At 34.8% G+C, this 27,983-nt stretch overlaps 1 long non-coding RNA gene across 3 annotated transcripts in view; it reads left to right on the forward strand.

Moving 5' to 3' along the window:
• LOC146400013 (uncharacterized) overlaps nucleotides 1-27,983 on the forward strand; it is a 382,143-nt gene that overhangs the window by 258,874 nt on the left and 95,286 nt on the right. The window contains exon 3 of one of the 3 annotated variants that reach the window (XR_014815872.1): nucleotides 4,006-6,244. The exons of the other annotated variants lie outside the window; for them this stretch is intronic. This is a non-coding gene — a long non-coding RNA (uncharacterized LOC146400013). Of the gene's footprint in view, nucleotides 1-4,005; nucleotides 6,245-27,983 lie in introns of those variants that run through there. 3 annotated transcript variants of the gene reach the window in all.

Genomic DNA, 27,983 nt, shown 5'->3' on the forward strand with positions numbered 1-27,983 from the left:
GATTTTAAAAAGCAATATTCATACACATAAGTTATAAAAAAAAATTAAGACTAAAAACAGCCTGAGAAATTGTCCATTTTTTTCTTTTTTTAGACAAAATGCCAGAGTGGAGAGAGATCCTTAAAATTAAAAGCTGTGTTCTGTGTTTTGCGATATTGCAGTCAAAATGGTCTCCATCCCATAATAGAAGCTAAATATACTTTGGCCGAATTTTCAGTAAGAAATGCCTTCCCTGCCTAAGACCATACAGATATCCACAGCAGTGCAATATTCAGGGCCATTCTGGGCCTGACCTCTAGGCCAGATCTGTTCATGGCAATGCAAATGGTTATATTTGGTGGATAGTCTCAAAAGTTAGAGTTTGAGACACAATTGAGGCAAAAATACACACATGATAATTCTCCTACTTTGATAACAGCTGGACAATGAAATGTCAATACCATTAATTCAGTTATACAGATTCATTTGCCTTAAGAATTTCCTCTGTTCTATGTGTCTAGACAAAAATATAATAGTAACAGAGAACTTTAGATCTACATTAAGACTCTTTGTTGCTCTGACTCAGCTATTAACAGTGTGATCTCAATCAAATTCCCAGAGTACTGCTTCTGCAACTACTCGTGTGATATAATAGGATAACTAAAAATTAAGGAAATTTCTATTCATTCTTCACAAATCAATTCAGGTGTCACAACTCTGCATCATTTTACCTACCACCCAGGCAAGTGTAAGCATCCCTGTATGCTTTTATAATAGCATTGACACCTTGTTTTATTTATTTGTTTTCCCTACCCCTAAATAGTGAACTTCTAGAAGTGAAAGGTTATTTTGTTTTTTTCCTGTTTCCTAGTAACAGTACAGCATACAATATATGGTGAAAACTCCATAACTATCGACTAGTAAGTGAATTAATGAATCCTCTTCAATTCATTCCACATGCCTGTGATATCCTAGATTTTAGTGTCACAATGTTGATTAAATCAGTGGATTAATTTTTGCCAGGACTTAAGCCATGTTTCTAAACTTACATACCAGAGCATTTTTAATGTGAATTATTTTATTAGAACAAAGGATAAGTGACACAATAGGTATGTTTTCTTTTTTCTTTTTTTTTTTCCTGCTTTTTAGGGCTGTGACTGATGCATATGGAAGTTCCCAGGATAGGGGTCAAATTGGAGCTACAGTGACTGGTCTACGCCATAGCCACAGCTACACAGGATCCGAGCCATGTCTGTGACCTACACCACAGCTCATGGCAACGCTGGATCCTTAACCCACTGAGCGAGGCCAGGGATGGAACATGCATCCTTGTGGATCCTAGTTGGGTTTGTTACTACTGAGCCATGACAGGAACTCTGGTATGTTTTCTTTAAATAAGTTTTTCTCTTGTCATGATATGCCCCTATGTTCTATGTTCATATGGATTCATTACGACTAAGTGATAAATTGTCCCTGGCTCCAAAGCTATGAGCAAATAAATTTTTGTTGTTTAAGTCAAAAAAACAAAAAAGAAAGGTAAATTGTTCTTATGATTGACAGTCTTACTTTCATGAGTCAGTATAATCACTTAGGTCCCATTAATAATATACACAGTTTTTTTCTAACTAATGTTTGCCCATCCTATTTAAGTCAAGAGATTTATGGAAAAGGGGATCTATAATAATTCCTCAAGTATAAAACTATTTATGCACATAATTGAAAAACTTAGCAACATCAGCAAATTGATTCTAGTGCCAAACAGTAGCTAAAAGAATTTAAATAAAATGTTCAAAAGTATGGCTGATACATAATTGTTTATACTTTTGTGGAGCTTGCCTTTCCTGTACTCATTGTGAATTGTTTATGTATGTGAATAGAAAAAAATCTCGAAACATGTGCTTTGAAATATTAAAAGCAGCTATGTCTAGTGTGATTTTGGATGATTTTTACACTCTCTCAAGTGCTTTTGTTACCCATGATTTATTTCTACAATATACATGTATTATTTTTCTAATAAGATAAAATAGCATTCTCTTTTAGAAAAATAATTAAAACCTTATCACATGGTGCAAAAATGAAAATTAATGATTAGTGAACCAAAACAAGGAATTCAAAAATAGACTTAACTATACCTATAAAATTTTCATAATTAAAAATACATTATTTAAAAGGTGATTTATCAAAATTAAGCATGAAACAATATAAAATCAATTATTAAAATCATCCTTAAAATTATGACCTCCTGGTCATTACTCAAGGCCTTGAAGTCTTTAAGCCAGTAGAATTTCCCACCCTTTAAGACAAATCAGGGGCTGAGCAGGGATTTCCTAGGTTTCGCCACATGACTTTATTGTTTTAACAGAGTTTGGTTCTACTTGTTTCTTCTGCTCACAATTGGTACTTTCTCCACCATCTGCAAGCCTTCATCCAGCTGATCAAAAATATACTAAACAACTTCCTTCCCCTTAATTGCTGCCCATGTTCTTTCCTTTGAAATTGTAGATCAGGCCCACTTCCTTGACTTAATACCACTAATTTTCTAAACCTACCATTTAATTCTTGATTCATCACATTTAGCCCACTTGGATTTCTGTAAACACATTTATTTGGATTTTATATTTATCAGCCTTAGCCTCATTGAAGAGGCTGCCCTTTGAGTCAAACCAAATCCTATGTTAACTTTTTATTCAAGGAGGGGCCAAAAATAGGGTGCGTGATTATGTAAACCTGAAGTTTTTTTTTTTTTTTTTTTTAAAGTTAATAGAGTTGGCATAGAAATAGGTAAGTGCCATGCATAAGCTATATAAAATAGTAGGTTGTCAATATAGGATATCTATTGTTATTTTAAGATCCCAGTATGATTTTTATTTTAGGCAAGTCTTATTCCCCAACACCGCCTAGATATTACTACTTATTCTTTGTTCAAAACAGAAATAGGTTTTATTCTAAACATTCTTGCTGTTATTCTTTTGTCATCAGACTAAAAAATTAGTCATATCTAGAGTTTTTTACCCTTCTTCAAACAGTGAGCTAAAAGTGCTTTATGTTTCTTGATCCAGAATTTGTCTTACATGTCAAATTTATGACATTTTGTCCTCCTGCTTTGTTGTGATGTCTTGTTGTTTCAGACCCTTGACTTCAAAGATATTTAATTTAAAATTGTACTTTCATGGTATTTTCTATGTCATAAAGTTCCAGAGGCTGTCCTTAGCTCACATTTGGACCCTAAGCCCCAATATTTGTTCTCCTGTTCCACTCCCTTGGCAAACTAAACATCTGCTTTATTCTCATTACAGCCTAGGTCCTTTCTGCTGACTCTGAGACCACTACTCCCTCTTCATAGCCTTGCTCATCATTCTCCCTGCCTCATATCACTTTCCCACAAGTTTGTTAATGCCTCAAGTCCTCTATTCCTCAAGATATAATATCTTTTCCATAAAGATTTATTAGGGTGCACTTTGCCTTAAGCTCTTTCCTTGCTCTCAACTCCTAAAGCCCTAACTGCCAGCCCCACTTTCAGGACATCAGTTTTACCACCTGAGAAATCTCAATCTCTTCGTTTCCCCATCCCTACTCTCTTCTCCAAGGCAGACCTCTAAACATACTTTACATATCAATGTTTTCCCCACTGCTTCTGTGATAATAGCTGGGTAGGATTGGTGATCAGTTGATCTTCAGACTTTCCAGTTCATGAATGTATGAGGTAGTAGAATTTTTAGAGTACATCCATCATTATTTTATGGCTCAGGACACTCAGAATTCATTTGACGTATACACAACTTAGTTACTTAAATGGTAGTAGATCTCCAGTCTGATTTTTAAATTGATATCTGCTAACTACATACCTCATATTCATTGCAGATGCATAATAAATATTGAGCAAATAACTTGTTAATCTGTAGATTAAAATGCCTTACTTTTAATATTCTAGGATAAAGGAAATATCTCATACATCTCTCAAATTACTAAATATACACATGTACCTCACCATTTTTTCTGAAATTATATTGTGATAATTTATTTCAGTTCTTACAGATCTTCCAACATACTGGATACCCTGCCATCTCAGGACCTTTGCACATGCAGATGCTCTACTTGTAATGTTCTTCTCTCCAAAAACTCCTTTATCTGGTGTTCAGATATTACCCTCTCGTGCAGCCTTCCATGACCCCTCTAATTAAAACTTCATCTCTTCTCCCCAAAACTTACTATTTATGTCCCTAGCTTTATTTTCCCCATTAAATACCGTATGATATGCCATATGTTTTTCAAATTTATTTGTTTACTGTTTGTTTCTCCTGTCTCAATTATAAGTTCTGGGAGGACAGAGGTTCTTCTGTTGAATTTGTTTACTATTCTGTCCCCAAAACCCAGGATATAATAGAAGTTAAGCACATGTATGTTAAATGACATTGTGCCAAGAGACAATTCTAGTCTATAGATACCACATACTTTTATGCTTATAAACATATTTAGTTCTTCAAATGGAAAAATAAATAGTACTTCTAATTTTAGTAAACCACCTTCTGGCATTTAAGATCTTCCATTGCTGGCCCACATATGACAGAGAGAATAAAGGTATAGAGATGCTGAACCCATTTAATTAAAAATTGAGCCTTTTGATTTTGTCTGTCTAGATGTGAAAGTTTGAGTTGAACTTGATTCATTAAAAAGGCATTTTCTTTAAAAGCCTCTGAAAAAATGTTTTAACTAAGAACTCAAACTCAAGTTGGGAGCAGTTTGTCCTATGACTTAAATGCAAAGTTCATTTTTAAGAAGAAAAAATATGTTCTTACAGTACATTTAAATTCCAAGCCCCTGTAAATAAATTAAATTCTAAAAATAGCTAATCTTGTAATTTTGAAACAAACTTTGGGAGACAATTGGTCATGTGGTCAGTCCCTTAATTGTTTAGATAATGTCCCCTAGCTCTGTATATCACACCATGTACTCAAAAGGGTTTCACAGATAGTTTATAATTCTCCAGGGAATGACAAACATTTTATATTCAGGAGACCTCTAGAAAATTTTCTCTGAAGTTAAGGGTATGGGGAAGCATATGCTTTCTATACTCTCTAAATCTTATATTGAAACAACCCAAAAATGTCACATTTGTGAGCAATTTTGTCATTCGTGTTTATGGAGGAAACCACCTTCTTGGTTGTAGAAGTGGTTGGCATGAGAATTGAAGTTTTCACATTTAAAAAATATATATAACATTTTCTTCCTATTTCAGCCTAATTTTCAGATTAAATTGGAGCAGTTATAAAATTTAATCATTTCCTTTCTAAAAGTACTTAATTTCCTCTCTAAAAATACTATTATAAAAATACTTATTTATCCTTATTATGTATTTGAACCATCCAAATATAGAGATCTATTTCTAATCAATATTATCATTGTTTAAGGTTTTGACTTATTTTTTCACATATTAGTGTTCTCAGGAACACCGTAGGTATGCCTAAACTTATTACTCAGAAAGTTTAAATCCATAATAAAGGACATTGTTTTTGGAATATATTTGAAATTATTTAGTATACTGTGAATTAAATTCTGAGATCGTGAATGACTTCTGCTCTTTGTCCTTTGATCTCAGAAGGTGTGTAAAAATTGTGTTATGATACTGTTTTTCAGATATAATTCATGTAATTCACATAGCATAAACTTCACCTTTTTAAAGAATTCTTTGATGTTTAGTACATTTACAGAGGTGAGCAGTCATTACCACTACCTAATAGTATAGCATTAATATCATCCCCAAGCTCATTAGCATCACTTCCAATTCTCCACCTACCCACCCCCAATATTGGGAAGCTACTCATGTACTTTCTCTCCCTGAGGATTTCTCTATTATGGACATGATGTAAGTGGAATCATACAATATGTGGTATTTTTTGACTGTTTATTTCAATTACTGTAATGTTTTTAAGGTTCATCATATTGTAGGGTCCATTCATGCTTCAGTGACTCATTCCTTTTAATGTTGAATAGTAATCAATTATATGGATAAAGCATGTTTTGTTTATCTATTCATCACTAGATAGGTTGTTTAAAATTTTTGGATAAATAATTAATGCTTCTATGAACATATTTGTGTGAAATTTTTATGTGGGCTTATGTTTCATTTATCCTTGGTATATATCTAGGAATTTAATTTCTGTGTTATGTGGTGACTATGTTTAACATTTTGAGGATCCGCCAAATTGTTTCCAAAGTGGCTGTACCATTTTACCATGTTTGAATTACAATTTCTGCCTATCCTTACTAACACTTGTTACTGTCTGTAATTTGTATTAGAACAACTGTAGTAAGAAAATATAAAATGTATTTATTATGTTAAATGCAGGAAAGATTTTATGGATGTATACATAGATCAAAACTTATCAAAATTTACACATTAAATAGGTGTAGTTTATTATATGTTACACGAATTAAATTGTTAACTGAGGAAGAAATTAAATTATTCAGGGCAACAAAAGCTGAAGTACTTGCTGGCAGATCTGCTCTTTAGGAAGTACTCAGGGAGTCCTTTAGGCTAAAATGAAAGGATACTAACCTGTAACTCAAATACACATGATAATACAAAGAACAGTAATAAAGATAATTTCAAACTGAAGTATACCAGACAGATAAAATGTATGTTTCTAAGTCATTTTTTTCCTTCATACTTATAAATACACATAAAACTTAGGGCAGTGGCTCATTATAGATGAAGTAAAAACACAGAAATGAAGGAAGATAAATACAATTGCAAGACGATAGTTGCAGACTACAATACCACACTTTCAGTGATGGATGTAACAACTAGACAGAACTTAATTATTGTAAGACTTTTGTTAATTTCCAGAATTTGAAGGAGTTGGTATAGACCGTGCTTACCAGTATTCTTTTGTTGCTTTTATGGAGAAGCAAATTTTTGAAGTTACTGATTCTATCATTTGGAAAGTGCTTCTAATATATTTTTTATACTTAAACAAAATCCTCCAACTGATACATCCTTCAGTTTTAGTTACAAATGCTGTATTTTCTGATTCCTAAAATATATGTTGTTTTACTTCTATGGCAATTTATTCCATACCATTATATGCCATAATGACATTTGTTGCAGTAAAGTCAAACAAGACAAGACATAAATCATTGATATTTCCTGGATTCCATGCTGTAACTTAGAGATATCAACAGTGCTTCATTGGTTTGAATATTTCAGTTCTCCAACAATAAGGGAGGCTTTAATGTTAAACAACTGTCTACATCTTAGAATGACAGATTGTTTTTTTAACTGTCCCAAAGTTAAAAACACTTCCTTTTAAAGATGGTGTTGTGAAAATAAAAAAGAGAGCCATATTTCTATGCCACAGCTAATAGCAAGCATCACAGGAAAATGCATTTGTCTGTTTGTAGAAGGAGGAAATAGAAGAGCACACATTGAGAGATGATAACATCCTGTACTTCATTAGCATTCAGAATTGGTGCCAGGAAAGCCACTTTCATCATTTGTGGCAGCTGTGTACCATACATATCACCTGGACTGTTTTACACTGAAATGTATCACAGCCATTTTAGAAAAATTCTGAATATTTAACCAAACAGTATCCATTTTATCAATTCTGTCTCCTAATTACTTTCACCTTTAATAAATGGTACAGAGAAATGTCCTAAGGCTATGAATCTGCAAGTACTAAATGCAGTGGTAATTCTGTATAATCTAATATACGGGGCAGTGACTGCATTAAGAAATTAGAAATAGATTAGGGCACAAATTGGAGGGCTTTATATCCACATCTATCTGCATAATAATCAAATACTCCACTCATGAACTTTAAGAAACTTTTGGAATGAAGGAACTAAAGAAACGACTCATATCTTCAGAAATTTAGTTGCTTTGGGATAAGTATAATATGGTGATTATAGCAGAGGATGAAGAGAGGGCTCTTTAAGGGACTTTCTCCCTACATGGCTATTAGAAAATTGTTTTTTTTTTAATCTTGTTTTGATTTCTTAGAAGAACAAGATTAGTTGCAATATAGAGAAAATTTTGGTTTAATGTAACTAATTTTAATGCAGTAAAAATTTAAACAAAATTATACTGAAAAGGCAGGAGAAAAATGAGGATGACTCAAAAAATATTTAGCAAACATCTCTTATGTAGAAGGTGAAGGACTGTGGCATTATTTCAATCTTTGAAGAATTTGAGATTAATAGAATGTAGGAATCATTGCCACTCTAAAGCAGTCCTTGACTTGAGGATACTTCAATGGTATAATGATTAATTTGCACAATTCATTGATCATTATTTTCTCCTTCCTTCCTGCATGCTCCATCAGAGATTTGCTATCTTACCATTTGTTCATTGTCTAGGAATGATTACAAACTACTTTAAAATAAATGCATTGGTATGAGTGCCAAGTATTTAAAAACATCAACAGAAGTATAGGTAGTAAAAACCAAATTATTGAATTTTATTTGAGACATTAGTGATAAATTTAATAAAGCAATTCGTGTAAATAATGAAAGTATATATTAAATTGCAGTTAAGAATGTAAGTATAAAAACAGTAGAGAAAGCATATAAATGTGACTATTTGAAAGTTAGACTAAATGAAAATGTAAATATGACACCTGAAGTAAAGGTGTTAATGAGACAACCTAGTCCATGAAAACTGTATAGATCATAGCAATGTGCCAGACACAAAAGTCATCAAGAAATGGTTGATGCGTTTGTTAATATTGGCTATTAAGACTTAAAGAAGAGGAAATAAATTAGATTGCTTCATAGTGAAGAATTAGTTCAATAGGTGGTGGTCATATAAAAGTATACTTTATTCTAGGGCAAACTTCATTCAGACAATTACACACACACACACACACACACACACACACACACACACACAAAGCACTGTGACATTGTGGAAAGAATGTTGGCTTCAGAAGGGGATGAAATGGGCCCAGGATCAGGCCATGAACACATATGACTAACTTCAATGTAACTTTGGTGGAGTAAGCAACCTTCCTGGGTCTCATATTTATCATTTATGAAATTAAGATTATTTAGAAAATCAGATATCACATATCATAACCAGTGTCAAACCTCTCACAAAACTTACTGGCACAAGTGGGCAATTGATAACTGTAGGCAATTGATATTTTGCCCCTTGCAAATTAGATCTTTACTGAAAGTGCCCAAGTTAAGATGAGTTGTTATAGATGTTGGAGAAGAGGTTAAGATGAATAACTTAAATATGTTCTTCAAACTTTAATATCTTAGACCCTGGTGAACTGTCTAGCATCCTTAAGGTTCTTAGACTGGCAAAAGATGGAGTTAAGATTAGAGCTGAAAAACATTGGTTTGGAATGCATACTCCTTTCAAGTCCTATTTAAGCTGTACAGAAAGACATCATTCACAGCATAAGTGCCTTCCTTCACCAACAATATTTTAATGGCTTAGTTATTAACAAACATAAAGTCAGCTAACTAGAAAGGACATTTCTGTTGAACTCAAACTGCCCCTTTCCTCTTGTTTAAGCACAGGTTTCTGAATTTTAACATGGAAAAAAAAAAATCCCCAGTCACATGTTATTTCTAAAATGCATGTTTCACTTCTTGGGAAATGGGAATCATTGGGTGTTAAATAATCATTTCTAAAACTTACTGGTTTCTTTACTTATCTGAGCCATTCACTAATTTGAAAAAAAAATAGACTTATTACATTTAGAATTTGAAACAGGGCAATATTTTTAAAAGGAGTAGAATTTAAAGGTGCTTATTTTGTTCCCACTTTCCTTTTACTGTATACATGCACACACACACACTCTGACATACAGAGGATTATAAAATTAGATGTTAAAGTTTTATGCAGTTTTCCAAAGTTTGCAAGTCAGAAAGCTGGATAGTTACGATAATCCTTAGATATTTGATGATCTCTAGACTTTTGTTATTGAGTGTAATAAGATATCTTTATCCCCAGGATGAGGCTGCATGTCAAATGGCTTTGAAGCATTATCAACTGTTTGGGGATTTTGAGTCTTATCCAAAAAGTAGATTTAGAGATTTCACCTCGTAAACTCAAATATGAAATCACACTTAATGTTCAGGGAAAGATTTAAAAAATGCAAATACCTCACAGTAGTGGGTCATTCTAAAAATGCACTACCCTGTTGTGTTTGAATCCCTCTGCAGGAGCAGCTTTTAGCTTTTGGGCTTTGATTCTTTCTCCTGAACCATGGAACTTACAGCCTACAACCACTTGCTCTATGTGCTGTTTAGTTTTCAGTCACACCTTAGGAGACAGATGCAATTCCTTAAAGAAATAACAGGGATTGAGAAAAGAGGTGGGCTCAGGAGAAAGAATCACCAACATTCAGATGTTTAGTGAAAGAAGAGATAAAAATGTAATTGCTAAAGAAGACAGAAGTAAACTTAAAAGTTTCTGCACGGCAAAGGAAACCCTAAACAAAACAAAAAGACAACCCACAGAATGGGAGAAGATCTTTGCAAATGAATTGACTGAAAAGGGATTAATCTCCAAAATTTATAAACAACTTGTGCAGCTCCGTGCCAAAAAAAACAAACAACCCCATCAAAAAATGGGCAGATCTAAAGAGGCAATTCCCAAAGAAGACATACAGATAGCCAAAAAACACATGAAAAGATGTTCAACATCACTCATTATTAGCGAAATGCAAATCAAAACCACTCTGAGGTACCACTTTACACCAGCCAGAATGGCCATCATCCAAAAGTGTGCAAATGATAAGTGCTGGAGAGGGTGTGGAGAAAAAGGAACCCTAGTACACTGTTGGTGGGATTGTCAATTGGTGCAACCACTGTGGAAAGCAGTATGGAGATTCCTCAGAAAACTAAAAATACAACTATCATTTGATCCAGCAATCCCACTTCTGGGCATCTATCCAGAGAAAACCATGACTCGCAAAGACACATGTACTCCAATGTTCATTGCAGCACTATTTACAATAGCTAAGACATGGAAACAACCTAGATGTCCATTGACAGAGGAGTGGATCCAGAAGAAGTGGTACATATACACAATGGAATATTACTCAGCCATTAAAAAGAATGAAATACCGGCATTTTTAGCAACATGGATGGACCTAGAAATTATCATGCTAAGTGAAGTCAGCCATACAATGAGACATCAACATCAAATGCTTTCACTGATATGTGGAATCTGAAAAAAGGACAGACTGAACTTGTTTGCAGAACAGACACTGGCTCACAGACTTTGAAAAACTTAGGTTTTCCTCAGCAGACAGTTTGGGGGGGGCGGGGAAAATGTGCTTGGGTTGTGAGATGGAAATCCTATAAAATTGCATTTTGATGATCATTGTACAACTATAAATGTAATAAATTCATTGAGTAATAAAAAAATGAAGAAGTAATAGGAAGAAATTTTTAAGAAGGTGAAAGTGAGTAGATTTGTCAAATTGTACCACCTCACACCAGTCAGAATGGCCATCATTAATAAGTCCACAAATAACAAATGCCAGAGGGGGTGTGGAGAAAAGGCAACCCTCCTGCACTGTTGGTGGGAATGTAAATTGCTACAACCACTATGGAGAACAATATGGAGTTAACTTAGAAAACTATTCATAGAACTATTATATGACCCAGCAGTCCCACTCTTGGGCATATATTTGTACAAAACTCTCCTTGAAAAAGACACATGCACCCATATGTTCATTGCAGCACTATTCACAATAGCCATGACATGGAAACAACCCAAATGTCCATCAACAGATGACTGGATCAGGAAGATGTGTTATATATACACAGTGGAATACTACTCAACCATAAAAAAGAACAAAATAATGCCATTTGCAGCAACATGGATGGAACCAGAGACTGTCGTACTGAGTGAAGTAAGAAAGAGAAAGACAAATACTGTATGCTATCACTTATATTTGTAATCTAATGTATGGCACAAATGAACCTTTCCACAGAAAAGAAAATCATGGACTTGGAGACAAGACTTGTGGTTGCTGAGGGGGAAGAAGTGGGATGGATGGGGTGCTTGGGGTTAATATATGCAGACTATTGCCTTTGGAATGGATTAGCAATGAGATCCTGCAGTGTAGCCCTGCAAACTATGTCTGGTCACTTATGAAGGAGCATAATAATGTGAGAAAAAAGAATATATACATGTATGTATAACTGGGTAACTTTGCTATACAGTAGAAAATTTACAGAGCACTGTAAAACAGCTATAATGAAAAAAATAAAAATCATTATATATAAAAAATGCTCATGGAAAGTAATATTAGACAGGATTGAAATATATATAATTTTGAAATGCACAGCTATTTTTGTGGTGTTAGGGATTGGAGACTGATTTGGAAGTAGAAGTGATACATGAAACATGATTAAGGAAGTAAAGGTACTGGTACCATGTTAAGCAATAATTATTCCAATAATTTTCCTGGAAAATATGGTAGAAATAAGAGTGAAAAGATGACACAGTGTTTAAATAGGGTTTTCGTATTGTTTTGGAAGTTGCTGTGGGAAAGACAAGACCACATTTAAATAGGAACAGAAAGATTTCCACATACAGGGAAAAAAAGTTTCATTTATGCAGGATGAATAAGTTCTATAGATCTAATGTACATTAAGTCGTGTGACTATAGTTAATAATACTGTAGTGTATACTTGATATTTATCATTTCTGGTAACTATGAAGGTGGTCTTAAAATAATAGCTACACCAGGGAACATAATGCTTTCCACTTAAATTTACTTAGAAAAACCTATTGGAAAGAACCATATATTAATGTGAGGAGTAAACAAGAAGTAATTTGATGTTCCTTTTAGGATGGGAGATTCTCACCCCATTAAAATTTTGAAATTTGTGGCTTCTGGCTTCCTCATGAATAAAAATTACTCAGCCATCTGTACAAACTAAGAAAAACATGGACCATCATTAATGGTGTGTTGCACCTGCTGCATTTATGAGTGTGAAGGTAGTAGGACAAGAGCAAAAAGGGGTGGGCCTGACTGACAGTGATGGAGTGAAGTGAGGGCCTAATAGAGTATGATGGAGTGTGACCACAGGAATAGCCAGCCTGGGTAGCCTTTCCTATGACTGATGAGGACAGTGTATACTTGGACGTGGGGAGAGCTGATTGCCTTTGAGGAGGAAGGATACCTCTCACAGGGATCTGCTAAAGCGACTGTGTGTCATAAATAATTAAGGCAGGCTCAAATAGGAGGACACAGTAAATAGATTCCACTTGATAAAAATAAATAATGTTGGATGGAGTGATTATTTTCCGCTAATATGAATCCCATTGCTTGAAATTTAATTAAGGTTTTCCTGGAGGCAGTATAATTGTGTTTGAACCCTGGAATCTTCTCCATGTTTCTGATGCAGCTTTTATGAGCCCACAGGTAGCAGTGAGCAGAGGTTGTGTATGTCCCATTTAATCTTACATGACACTTATTATTTTATTACTGTTTCATTCACTTTGTTGTGGGCCTGTGATACAGCAGCTTTTTCTTCACATGTCATATGTGTCCTGCCTTTGTTACACTCAACATGCTGGAGGCCACAAAGTCAGAGATCTCATTGTTCTAAGAAATGGAAAGGTATAACAAAATTCCTGCCATCCCCAGATAATTGTTTTAAACTTATTTAGTGGCTGAGTGGACCCTGAATTAGGAGGATGATACCCTAGGTGGATCAACCCTTTTTCCCCTGCCTCCACTCATCCTCTCCTGCTCAGCAGTGAAGATAAAATGAACTTGAAGGCGTGGGCAGCAGGATAGTGTGGTCCTTGGAGGCACAGCTAGCCATGGCAACTCCATTAGGCCTTACAGGCTAAGATACCTTAGAAATCAGGGTGCTCAGAACCATGACAGAGCTTTGTGTGTTTCCAAGAAATTTGCTTTGACTTTCTAATATATATTTCCCTATTTCATCACATATATTCTTTTGCTGTATTTTTTTTTTTTTTTTTTTTTGTCTTTTTGCTATTTCTAGGGCCACTCCTGCGGCATATGGCAATTCCCAGGCTAGGGGTCGAATTGGAGCTATAGGCACCGGCCTACGCCAGAGCCACAGCAACGCAAGATACGAGCTGCGTCTGCAACCTACGCCACAGCTCACGGCAACGCTGGATGGTTAACCCACTGAGCAAGGCCAGGGACCGAACCCGCAACCTCATGGTTCCTAGTCGGATTCGTTAACCACTGCGCCACGACGGGAACTCCTGCTGTATTTTTTTTTTTCTTGTCTGTTTTTGGGGAGACTAAAATGAAAAGGTGCCCACTTCCTTTTCTTATTAACATAAAAGAAAGATGGTAAAAAATAAAAGCCTACTTATGGTGAATTTGTTTGCATACAAAAAGAGAAAGAGTTTGATTGCATACTTATTTACCTTTGATTGCATACTTATTTACCTTTTCTTTTTTTTTTAAAGCTGCACCCATGGCATACGGAAGTGTCCAGGGTAGGGGTCAAATCAGAGATGCAGCTAACAGCCTATGCCACCGCCACAGTGACATGGGATCCAAGTCGCACCTGTGACCTACAACACAGCTTATGGCTATACCGGATGCTTAACCCACTGAGTGATGCCAGGGATCAAACCTACATCCTCGTGGATACTAGTCATGTTCATTGCCACTCAGCCATGAAGGGAACTCCTGATTGCATACTTATTTAGTGGTCTAAGCACCAAAAATTACATATCAGGGTGTTGGCAAGAAACACATTATATGACCATCAGCCACAATTATACTGAAGCAACATTTAGACCCAAGTTTAGGGCACAGAGCCTGACACCTGTATACTTATGAGAAAGTGGTAAGGATATTAGAAACCAGAACTGTCCTGAGAAACCAGTCATTTTGTTCATTCTGTAACACTCTAAATTTTTTTAAATAATAAAATTCACCTTTTTGGGGGGATCTTTGAAAGCAGCCAGTGAGCACATTTCTGAAGCTGATTTTTTTTTTTGTTGTTGTTGTTGTCTTTTTGTTGTTATTGTTGTTGTTGTTGTTGTTGCTATTTCTTGGGCCGCTCCCGCGGCATATGGAGGTTCCCAGGCCAGGGGTTGAATCGGAGCTGTAGCCACCGGCCTACGCCAGAGCCACAGCAACGCGGGATCCGAGCCGCGTCTGCAACCTACACCACAGCTCACGGCAACGCCGGATCACTAACCCACTGAGCAAGGGCAGGGACCGAACCCTCAACCTCATGGTTCCTAGTCGGATTCGTTAACCACTGCGCCACAATGGGAACTCCTGAAGCTGATTTTTTGACCATTTTCTTCCAAAAATTTCCACTAGAAACTATGACATATGCTGCAGATTTTAGGCCCTATTTCCTAGTTAATGTGATAACAGAAATATTTGGAAATTATTGGAAACTTGAGAGTAGAGGACACATTTTACCTTTTCATAGAAAAAAATTAACCTCTCTTTTATGCATCATGACCATGTCTCTAAAACCAGATGGCAAGCAAAAGGAAAAACAAAACAAGACCAAGAGGCAAGCAAAAGGAAAAACAAAACAAAAACCAAACAAACACACAAGAGAGACAAAGAAAAGCCACATTTGCTTTGCCTCAGATGCAGGGCTTAATCCAATGAATAATGATACTTTTTGTGAGGCATTTATTATAAGTGCCATCATAAGGGGAATCTCATGTGAAAAAAGTCACAGAAATTATCATGAAGGGAGGTGACATATTTTATGGGTTGGTTATGAAAAAAATAAAATATTGCAGTTTGTTATGAAATAATTGACAGTGCTCAGGAAAAGGTAATATCATTGCTATTGAGAAGGATTTGAATATGTTTAAAGGTATCTTTTAGAAATGAACATAAATCCTAACAATAGGACTGTCAGTCAGTGAAATTTAAATTAGATTTTTTAAAAGGAGACAGAAAAGGTGGTAGAGTGTGATTGTGTGTGAGAAATATCAGGCTATCAATATATGAGAAGATATAAAGTGATCAAAATAGGAACTGCATTACTTGTTTTTCTTATTTGCTTGTCACTGCCTTTTTGTTAAAGCTGATGCCTGTATACTATTGGATCTATTCTGTTGTTAATAAGGAAATTATTAAAATGAGAAAGCATTTGAAATAGTGATTATATTGTGTTATAAAATTTGACACTAAACTTGGATCCCTTCTTCACTCTTACCTAAATTCCTGTTTTCATTGAAGTATCAGTGATTTTAAATGCCTACTTATTTATTGTTTTCTGCAAATATCATTAGTCACAATTACTTTTTAAATGATTTTTATGTTTTCCATTATAGTTGGTTTATAGTGTTCTGTCAGTTTTCTACTATACAGCAAAGTATCCTCATAGCTATTTGCATTCTTTTTCTCACATTATCTTCCATTACGCTCCATTACAAGTGACTATATATAGTTCTCAGTGTTCTATAGCAGGATCTCATTGCTAATCCATTCCAAATGCAATAGTTCGCATCTACTAACCCCATATGCTAACCTCAAACTCCCAATCCATCCCACTCCCTTCCCCTTCCCCGTGGCAAGTTCATATCTGTTCTCCAAGGCCACGAGTTTTTTTTTCTGTAGAAAGGTTCATTTGTGCTGTATATTAGTTTCCAGATATAATGATAACATATGGTATTTGTCTTTCTCTTTCTGACTTATTTCACTCAGCATGAGAATCTCTAGTTCCATCCATGTTGTTGCAAATGGCATTATTTCATTCTTTTTTATGGCTGAGTAGAATTCCATTGTGTATACATACCAAATCTTCTTAATCTAGTCATCTGTCAGTGGACATTTAGGTTGTTTCCCTGTCTTGGTTATTGCGAATACTGCTGCAATGAACATGTGGGTGCATGTGTCTTTTTCAAGGAAAGTTTTGTCTGAATATATGCCCAAGAGTGGAATTGCTGGGTCATATGGTAGTGCTATATTTAGTTTTCTGAGGTTTGTCCATACTATTTTACACAGTGGTTGTACCAATTTACATTCTCACCAACACTATAGGAAGGTTCCTCTAGTCACAAATATTAACTTAAAAAAAATGTACTTTATGCTAGGTATACTTTGAAAACATTATATGCATTTATTCATTTTATTTTCTCAACATCCCTATAATTTATATTGTCATACTAATTTTACCTATATAGAATATAATGCTTAGAAGTACTGAGCTTCTTGTCTGAGGCTTCATGGAAACTCTATTGTGTGATTCCAGAGCTTATGTTTTTAATTGCCATAATAATATTTCTCCTGAATATAATCAACACTACAAGTTGTTTTGCTTGTTTCTTTCTGTGTAGCAGATCTTTCCCTTCACTACAGTTAGATTATGGTTGGGAACCAAGTCAACCTCTTGATGTCATAGGAAGTATTCACATTTCAGTGCACACTTTCCCCTTGTTCTTTCCAACAGCTGAGAGCTCCAGCACAGTCTTTCTTCTACCAGGTTTCTGTTTTTACAATAAAAGAAGGAAAACTAAGAGCTTTCATTTCTCATTGTCACCAAGCACTGCACATAGGAAGAAACACTTCTTCCTGTGAAGTATGCTAACATTTCCCTAGTTGGACTAGAGCCCATTAATTTTACTTCTGCCTGGTGCCTTGACTTCTTCAAGGGCTCAGCCTTTACAGGTGTTTGGGTACAGTTCTCCTGTGGATTTTGCCTTTATCTGGGAGCAAATGTTCTGGAACATTTTGGTGTACCTTTGCATTCTATCTCTTCCCCAGTCGAGACATCACCACAGTCATTCTTCCCCTGACTGTATTTTTCTTGGCAATTACAGCAACACCCCCTCTCACGTATGCTGACAAATCATGTTAGTTTCTTAAATTCACTCAGTAATCATTAGGGATTCTCTATCATACTTTCATTCAGCACAAACTCCTAGGGAGGTTTGTTTGAACAGTGCATCCTTCTAGTGGTATATGATTTACAAAAACATTTGCTGTTTCTTAAGAGAGATAAGTTAGGCACAAGTAAATCTGCTAATGCTACCCTGTAGTTTTTTGCCACCATCTTAAATATTGACCCTCACAAGTCATAATGATTGAGAAGTTGGGTGATAGTTCCCCTTTCCTAGGGGAAAGGGTGAATTTATTATTTTATCATGGTCTATTTAAATTTAAGCACAGTAATTCAATCATATAGAATTAAAATATATTTGTGCTCCTAACTGGAACTGTCTATTATATTTAGGATTTTGAAATTCCCATAAAGCACTGCTTTTTTTTGTATATGATTAATTTTTAATGTCTCAGTTCTAATTAAACTGGAAATTTTAAATGCTTAAGCCATAGACTTTACAAAATTAGGAAAATCTTTATATATCTATAAATATGTACATATAAGCACAAAGTCATATATATAGTCCTTCCTTTAGTATATGCATATATATACTGATGTAAACACATTACACATACTTGTTGCCATATAAAATTATATATTCCTCCTCTTTGACTTTTTCTTCCCTCTCATTCGGAAATGAAACCTCGGTAATGCAGGGTCTTTAAGCAAACGATCAACTCAGTTTTCACTTTTGTTACTCAGTTTTGAGGCTTTTAACATATACTGTTAGCCAATGAATATTCAAGGATTGGAATAACTTTATAATTAAATAAATTTCAATGTATATAATATATACAATAAGTCATGTTTTTCATTCTGTGGTGCCCTTTCAATTCTCTGCATGATATTCCTGTCTAAAAGGCACTAATAGAGACATTCTGATCTTGAAAAGAAAAGTGAGGAAAATCAACATCTAAAACTCAGAAAAGTCCTGGGTAGTAAAAGGTCTTTGTTCTGCAGAGTGTTCTCCCACAGAGGAACAGAATTTTCTTTTAGCTTTTACATTTGACTCCCAGGCTCTGAAATATATTAATCAAAGCTCTTTTTTACCTTATGTTGAATCTCTTATACATGAAATCCTTTTATTTAGCAAGAAATGGAATTCTTGCCCCCAAATAATTTGATGAAAGCTGAACATTTGCCAGTTAAAAATATCTTTTTTGTTATGATGTTACAAGAAACTCCTGGTAGGCCACTGGGATAATTAGAGAAGACTGAAGGATGTTTAATGAGTTTTCCAGGGTGCATTTCAGAACACATCCTGTGTTATTACACGTTCCTGATAATTTTATCTGTCTCTCTCTCTAGATGTCAAGGTACCCTGGTGTTGGAATGCTTAAATTAGAGATCCAAGACAATATTGAAACCTAGAAAAGTTTTCCAGACATTTTTGTAAGGCTTTGTGCTCACTCATCCTCTTTCAGCTGCTCTGGGCATTATATTCTTTCTCCTGAGCTGATTAGTATAAGTCAATGAATAGCTCATTTTAGGGGAAGATGTGTTTTGCTCTTTCAGGGATTGAAAATACCATTTCCTTGGGGCTAAATGAAAAAGGGGCATGTAAGTAACACCCTTGGAAATTGTGCTGTATTTATTGTGCACCTTGATGGTGTACACAAGCTTCTGTGAGGATGGATGCAGGAATTTCAAGCTAGGTGTCTCAGACTAGATTCTTAAAGGGTAGATCCTCCCACAACTCAAACAAAACTAAAAAAGTGATACTATCTAACAAAATTTCTAACAGGAAATCTGCTGAATGAACTCTGGGGGGAGATGCTGAGCTAGAAGTAATAGCAATAGCAAAAGTAAAGGAAGAGATTGGTGGTGGGCTCAGCCCTATCACTAACAGGGAGAATGGAAGGAGAAGAAGGCTTGATTTTAATGTTTAGAGTAAAAAGATCTGAGAACAAAAACAAAAGCTCTGTAATCCAAGAGGCGGTCTGTCAAGGAGCCTGAACTTGAGGAATTTAAACATTTGGGCAGGATTTCAATCTAGGTGTGCTCAGGACAGAATGAGAAAGTCTTATTGGAAGTAAATGAAAATAGATACACACTACTGTGACTAGTTCCCTATAGCTCACCTAAAGGCCACCTGCTCCAGAAGCAGCATCAAGGTCCACAAATTGCAGTAGCTTCAACAAGCTAAAAAAAAAACATGGGAAAAAAGTAAGCCTTGCTCTCAGGCAGGTGGCATCTCCAGAAGCTGGGTGCCACAGACCAAGCTCAGGGGCCAAATCTGGCAAGCTATTTGTGTAAATAGAGTTTTATTAGGTCACATCTCTACTCATTATCTTTGTGTTATCTATACAATTTGCAAAGTATTGACTGCTTTTGAAGTCTGCTGTGAGACTTTATTACCACAAAGACAGAGTTGAGTAGTAGCAGCAGAGGCTTCATGACCTGCAAAGTCTAAAGTATTTAATAAGGTGGTTACTATTCTTCCATACATCAAATCTGCATTTCAAGCAGGAAGAAGGAGGCAGGAGAAAAATGAGGGCAGCTGTCTGCACAGGAGACAAGGACTTAAGCCACCATCTGATTGGCCAGATTTTGATATCCCAATCTTTACATCTCTGGAAGCTATGGGAACACAGGGAATTCAAATCCTTCATTTGCTATTACTCCAGTAAAAAAGGCAAGGCAGGGGAAGGGCTTAAAAGGGTATTGTGAGTGAACTAACCCACAATACCTGTCAAAGTTGCTATTTTGGAAAAGATGCCATGTTAATAACAGGAACTTTTTATTTGAGAGGCAATGAAAAATTTATCTTTTAATCATATCTCATATCAAAAAAATTTCCTAGAAGACAAACATGTAGTAGATGGCATGAATTGTAGATAATTTATCTCAATTATTAATTCAAGGTAAAGGATAATTTTATGTTACCAGTAGAAGTCTCAGGATTGATGAGGCTAAATAACAATATTTAAAAGGTGTTTCTACAAAGATAGCATTAGCTCAACAGACTGATGAAATCAGCTACTTTAAAAGTTCTAATTATTGGGCATATACAAATGCGATGAACAATGAAGTCTAACACTTCCTTCTTCGATATCAAAATTCCTTAGATATATTTATATATACTGTACAGCACACTATCATTGTTATTGTTACTTTTAGTCAAACTTTGTGAATAACATAATTTTTAAGCTGTCAAAGTGTTTTTTATAACAGTTAAAACAGCTGAAAAAAATATTGGTATTATGAATGAAAAATACTTTACAGATATATAGAGTTATGGTTGCAATTTCATACTTAAGTATGATACTTATTTTTAGGTGAAGCAAAGTCCTGTAATAAGAGTTAAAACTCTTATTCATAAAAGCTGAATCTGGCTATTGCCATAAAATAAAAAATATTTAAGTTTCTATTTCTAAGGCAAATACATCCTGTGTGTTTTTATCTCTTCTGCAGATATTGAGACCCATGAAATGAAAGGATAATTTATGTGTTTGGCATTTACAAAGTCTTTGAACATAAACTCTGGCTTATTTTCTCCAGGCATCTTATATTAGCTAATCCCCAAAATTCTGAGACAAAAAAACAAAAAAAAACCCCACTCTTTGACTAATCTGAATATTTCCTCAATAATAAAGGAATATTGAGCACTGAACAGAGATGTAGGAAACAAATATTCTTAAAGGCAATTCAGTCAATTTTTTGGCCTTTTAAAAGTTATAAATATTTATATAAAAGGAAGTAACATATCCTAAAGTATCTCTGTTTTAGTTGAAAAAAAATACAATAAAGACCAAAAAGAGTGGAAATCCTGCAGGCTGTGGTTGCTAAAATGTGGCTACAAGTATAAAGCCATAATTTCTAAATAGCTGAAATCAATCAAGAAATGAAATGTGAAGTTTGACATTTTTAATAAATTACACTATTTACCTCAATGCAAATGACATAATTGAGTTAAATTAAATAGAGGAAAAGAACAACTGAGCTGTAGCTGAATCAGGTGTTAGTGTTCAAAGTTTTCTTTAAATTGTATTCAGAATTTTTTAACTTCTGGAATGAGAGAAGTTAGATTCATTATGCAATTGAGTTAGTTATTCATTTTAAGCTAATGAATTAGGATATTCATAAATTTATCCCCATGACAATAACAGAAATTACATACTTTAAAATGAATAGCATTAACACTTATGAAAATAATTATGGTCGTGGACAGAACTATCCTGAAAAAAATTACTGATGGCTTATATCTCAAGAATAGAAAGTTTATAATTTCGTCTCTTTAATATTTTATTGAAATTTTATTTAAGTCCCTAATATTAGCATTATTTTATTCAAGTGTATTAAAAATTAGAGAAGGAACATACATCTGAAAATGGTCACTTTTTTGTACAAATAACTTTTTACATCAGTGTATAATTTAAAGCGATTCTAAAATCCTCACAAAGTAAAAACTGTAATTAAAAAAAGACATGGAAATGTTTTAAGAACTATGTAACAATTTCCTTTTTATTCTTAGTTTGAGAAGTTACTAAAGAACCATCAAACTAAATAACGTAAAACTAATGATAATTTAAAGATATTGGCCAAGAGCAAGCAAACATTTATATTAGGGGAAATACAAACAATAAAAAATGTTTGTATTGTTGAAATGATGCTTAATTTCAGTTATTTTCAAACAGAAGTTAATTAAAGCACTGCTTTAAAACTATACAGCTCTGCAAAAATTCTGGAAAAAAACTTAAATATAATACCTGTTATTGGAATAAATGTCATGAGATGGCATTTTGTCACTGATTATATCCATCTAAATGGTTAATACTTTTTAAAAACTGGCAAACAAAATACTGTTGTTGCTATCTGAGTGCAACAATTCTGAATTAACATTGAACAACAAAATACTTTTAGAGACTTCTGCAAAGAATTTGTATTCAGTGTCGTGAACCAAAGCATTCCCTCATTCATTATTCATTCACTCAGTATATAATAATTAAACATTTGCTATGTGCCAGGCATTGTTTTAGGCTCCAGGGATATACTAGTGAACAATAAATGACCCCAGTTTTCTTTGTACTCACATTCTAGTGAATTTCTAGTGATTATAAAAGTGTTACTTCTGAACGCTAGAAAAATGTGTACAAAAGTAAGAACCTGATTAAATATTATAATGCATCCACAATATGGAGTATGCCATTAAAAATCATTTTTGAACACTTATCAACATGAAAACATCAAAATATAAATTGTTACGTTTCATACAAAATTGTGTATATATATATTATAAGTGCATATATATGAACAAATGCTAATGTATGGTTCATAAATACATGGATATATTAATATAAGTTCTGCTTTCTATATCCTAAGTAAATGATATGTTACTTGAAATTAGTGTGTATAAAGGTCTCTATTTTCCTTGCTTTATGGTAATTTACAAATTTTAAACATTTTTGAGGCACTGGTGTATTGTCTTTCACATATTTATCGAATATGTAAATTTTAAATTTTTTCAGGAAAAATTAAAAACAAATAAAGATTGGTTGAGTAAAATTAGGTATAGAAAGACTAAACAATCGTCAGTGTCTCTCTCTCTAGGCAAAGTGGTATTAAGGTAGTTTTTTGTTTTTCCTTTCTCTTTATACATTTTGTATGATTCCCTTTTAAATATTATAACTTGGAAAAATCATTTTAAAAATTAATGTACTTTTTGTTTTTATTTTTTATTGTTAGCTTTTTATTCCAAATTGAAATTTAGATATAATTTGCCGTAGCTGTTATGTCTCTCTCTTCATAAATACTTTACCCTATGTCTCCTTCCACTTATGTGGTCGGTTTACTGTTTCATTCTCTATTGGGTTCAGACATGATTGTGTGACTTGTAGTCCATCAAGTGTAAGTGAAATAGTGATGTGTGATATAACAACAAAGGATACCAATTGTTACATGAGCTTCAAAAATAATAGGTAAAATAAACAAAGTGCACATGTTCAAAGGCTCTCTAGATAAAGAGTAAGATTACTCTTAAAATACTGATGAAAGTGCTTGTGTAATAAGTGTTCTGTTGTTTGTTTGCCTTGAACCATTTATTTGTTCCCCCATAACGATTTTATAAATCTCTTCTCTTCAGGGCTAAGATGTATAATCCTGTATTATAAGGGTTTTGTGTCTTCAAGAAGCTGAATATATGACATATCCCAGTAATTCAGTTTGTCATTTTGCTTCCCATCTGCCTTTCTTTTCATCTCTGCAAAGTTCCAGTGTTGATCCCCATGTTTCAGGTGTCAGTCAATATGAAAAGCAATCCTGGGAGGATATAGCTTTGAACTTACATAAAGGCTCTGTCTCATCAGGCTTAAGTTGTCCCAGTATTGATGACCTTAAGGGCTGTGGCTCACTGTGTGTCACAAACCTCTCTTTCTGCATGTCATTTCCAGTTAACAGAGGCATCCTGTCAACTCTGTGATAGAGTAATGCCTCTTGTAGCTCTCATTGGGGATAATTTATCTCCTGGATTCTTTCTCAGCTTTCAACATTATTTACCCCAGAAGTCATTTAAGTGCAGTTCTGAAGATATGGAAGTGAGGTCATCACAGATGAGAGAAAAAGCTACATCATCCCTACTTTAACTACACAAGATATCTGTGTAAAGACAGATTTTATAATCTGGGGAGTCATAGAGCCCCCACATAAGCACATAGCTCTTAATTACAAAAATGTTAACAATCAGTCTTCCCTACCCTTAAGCACATGAATACTCCCCAGGATAAAAGCTGCTGTCCTCAAGTTTTACTTTGCAGAAATCAACTGATTGTACATAAAAGTGTAACAATCATCCATCAACACAATTGCAAATTATGAAAATGTTTTGGCTGTCTCTTTCTCTCTGTTGTATTCTTTAGCGTCAATCTGTACTTTATTCTAGCACTTTAGCACCAAGCTGGCCTTTGCTTCCAGGATTTCCCAACTTCTCCTTACACTGACACTCAGACTTACCATACTCTTTAAGAGTCTTACTCTTCCCTCATCTTTGAGATTGTGGTACAGTAAAATATACATGTCCCAGAAAGGAGAATTTGTGGAAGGGGATTTTGAAGTTCTAGGCAATAAAGTGGTGAAGATATTTCTGAAAGCACTTTGGATCTTAAATTAAAATACTAACTAAGTAATACTAATATTCATTAGCAATAATTATTAAAGGGATAACTTAGAATACTATGAAGGTGGCCAATGAAGAAAGAAACTAAGAATCATCTTTCTTTCACCTTAACCTTATTTCAAAGATTTAAAATCCCAAGTCCTTCACATTTTAATACAGAAATGGCAGCCTATGTCCCTTATAAGTGTTATAGTAGTCGGTTATATATTTGACTCAATAGTTCAGAAAAGTGTTGTAACTTTGTGAGATCATGTAATCCCATTTGGATGCTTGAAATATATATGAATGAATACAGCCCAGTTCAGTGCCTAACATATTGATGCATTCAAAACGTAGTTGCTGAATAAAAGAACAAGTGAATGGATAAATGAATGGATGAGCTGATGTTAAGCTGATGTAGACTTGTGGCAATCCTTAGAGATGTTTAAGTAGTGTCCTATGGGTAGATTACCCCTCAGCAAGCATCCAAATGGGGCTAGCTTCCAAATGGGTCTAGAATTACCGGATAGGAGAAATGTTACTTTGGGACAAGGACTGAGAACAAAAACAAAATTTAACTTTCAAACATTGCGGACTTCTTTTACTTTGACAATATCAGAACAGCAACAACATAAAAGATAGTTTTCTATACCCCCATCATCAGGGACTCAGACTCCTTTAACTCACTGTTAACCATTCTTCAGGGGTTGACCTTAACGTTCACAATCCAATACAGTTGCTAGAGATAGCTCTACTTGTCACATTCAAGTTCTAGACAGCTGGATAGAGAAAGGGCATAGATGAGCACACTCCCTCCTTCTAAGAACTTACCTTCAAAGAATTAGACAACATGCCCACTTCTCTTTCACTGACCAGATATGAACATAACTAGCGGCAAGGGAAACTGGTTTTATGGTCTTTGAACTAGCAGCAGTGTGTTCAGTTAGGCTTCTGTTATGAAACAATTGAATAAAAATCTTGAGATAGTATTCTCTTGCTCATAATTCTTATTCAAATATGGACATTTAACCTTCTAATAATACCTAATATACAGTTATACATGAAACTTTAAGGATTAGCACAGAGAAGTATTGTTTTTCTGAATACTTAATTTGCTTTTAGAAAAATATTCAGTTATGTTGATATGAATTAAGCTTGTCAATTAATTATAGTTGTATAACCAGATAAAAACAAACAATCTAGAATGCAAAATATTAGTATTTTATAGCTTTAGTATAGTTTTTAAAGTATGCTAGATGTGGTCTAGCACATAAAGTGGAATCCATATCCTACTTCTGTGTACTTTCTTTTGCTGTAGAGGTTAGAATATTAAATACAGGACTAGTTTATCAGATGGCTTTGTAGCTAAAGTTCTAGATAGAAGTTTGATTCCTCAAAGTTGCATTAGGTTGGAGGGTGGAAGTGAGGGAGACACATTTTTCTGGATTTTGTTAGATAATAAACATGTCTCCTTTACTTCTTCCACAATGTTCGTTGAACTCCTCTCCCTGTTCACTACTCCTAATGTGCATTAAGTCCACACACACACACACACACACACACACACACACACACACACACTCTCCCTCTGACTTCTTAGTAGCCTCTTGATATGGTGTGTTAACTCCTTGACAAAAGAATGAGTTGAATTGTCTGTGAAAAGGGGCATTTAAACAAAAGAGATAACCAGACAGCCCTTAATCACGCAGTTGCTATTCACCATCTTGCTCCGGGTACTTCAGAACTAATGAGTGGTTTCAAAGGGAGCTCTGATCTCAGGGTTGCTTTATGAGAAAGATTTAAAAAATTAACTTCTTTTGCTGTACAGCATAAATTGGCACAACATTGTAAATCAACTATAATAAAAAAAAATTAAGTCCTGTTTTTGCCTTCCTCCTACTCCAACATTATTTGACTATCTGAAATACAAATTACCTTTCTATAAGCATAATTGCATAGTGAAGTAATTTTGAAAAGGCACATTTAAGTTTTAGAATAGGAAACAGAAAAAATATTTCCACCTCCTTTTTGGTACAAAGATTTAAAAATGTCTAAATATTACTCTCTCAGAAATGGTTCATTAAGTGATCTCCACATTTTCAGTTCAAGCCAGCTATTCCTTTTTTATTTAGGAGGGGATTAGAAACACCACCCCTCCCCTCCTCTCCCCGCCCCCAGCCCACACATTCCTTACCTCCTTATTTGCTGAGTTCATATTATAACTTACATGGTGTGCTAGGTGCTATAGACATAAAGAAACATGAAGATCCTTGCCGTGAAGGAGCTCAAATTTTAATGGGGATGCAGATGTGTAAGTGGATTGGTTAATTTTAACACTACACCTTAAAAGTTATAATGGATGAAATGTTAAGTTATTTTCATGCCATAGAGGATGAAGGATCTAACTCTCGCGGGGAAATCACGGAGGACCAAGATGCATGTTTTTCACTTTATTAAAGTAGGAGTAATAGCCTACTAGTTACTGTCATCCAGTAGGCCTGCTTTTGCCACCTTAATACTGTCCATTCCCACATTATAGTTTCTTGGTAAGTGATAGGAAGTAGTGTTATATAGTTAGAGTTAGGAAAACAAAAACCACTCCAGGAGGGAGGGAGGGAGGAGGCGGCGGGGGGGGGGGCAGGAAGGAGAGATTGATTCAAAAGCTATTAGAAGGGCTTTAAGAACAGGTTAGTAACTAGCCTCTAAGATGGTCTCCTGTGATCCCTGCCTCCTGGTATTCACATCATTGTGTGGTGTGGTCTTTTTTCACAAGGTATCATGATGATGACTGATCTGTGTGACCAACAAACTGTTGCAGAAGTGATGATTATGTCACTTTCTAGGCTGGGGTATAAAAGATACCATGCTTTTGGTTTCTCTGTCTATCTGTGTCTCTCTCTCCTTTCACTCATTTTGGAGGGAAGCCAGCTGCCATGTTGTGGTGACCCTCAGGCAGCCTGTGGAAAGTCTCTTAGGATGAGGAACTGAGGCATTCTGTCAATAACCAGAAGGAAAGTGAGACCCTTGAGCAATGGTTGTGTGTGTGTATGCGATGGCATGGGGGGTGGATATATTAGGAAGGTGG

Source organism: Sus scrofa, chromosome 9, assembly GCF_054392235.1.
Source record: "Sus scrofa isolate SSC_HxYL_T2T_F1_AM1 chromosome 9, Sscrofa_HxYL_maternal_Yorkshire_Landrace_v2.0, whole genome shotgun sequence".
Taxonomy (NCBI): Eukaryota; Metazoa; Chordata; class Mammalia; order Artiodactyla; family Suidae; genus Sus; species Sus scrofa.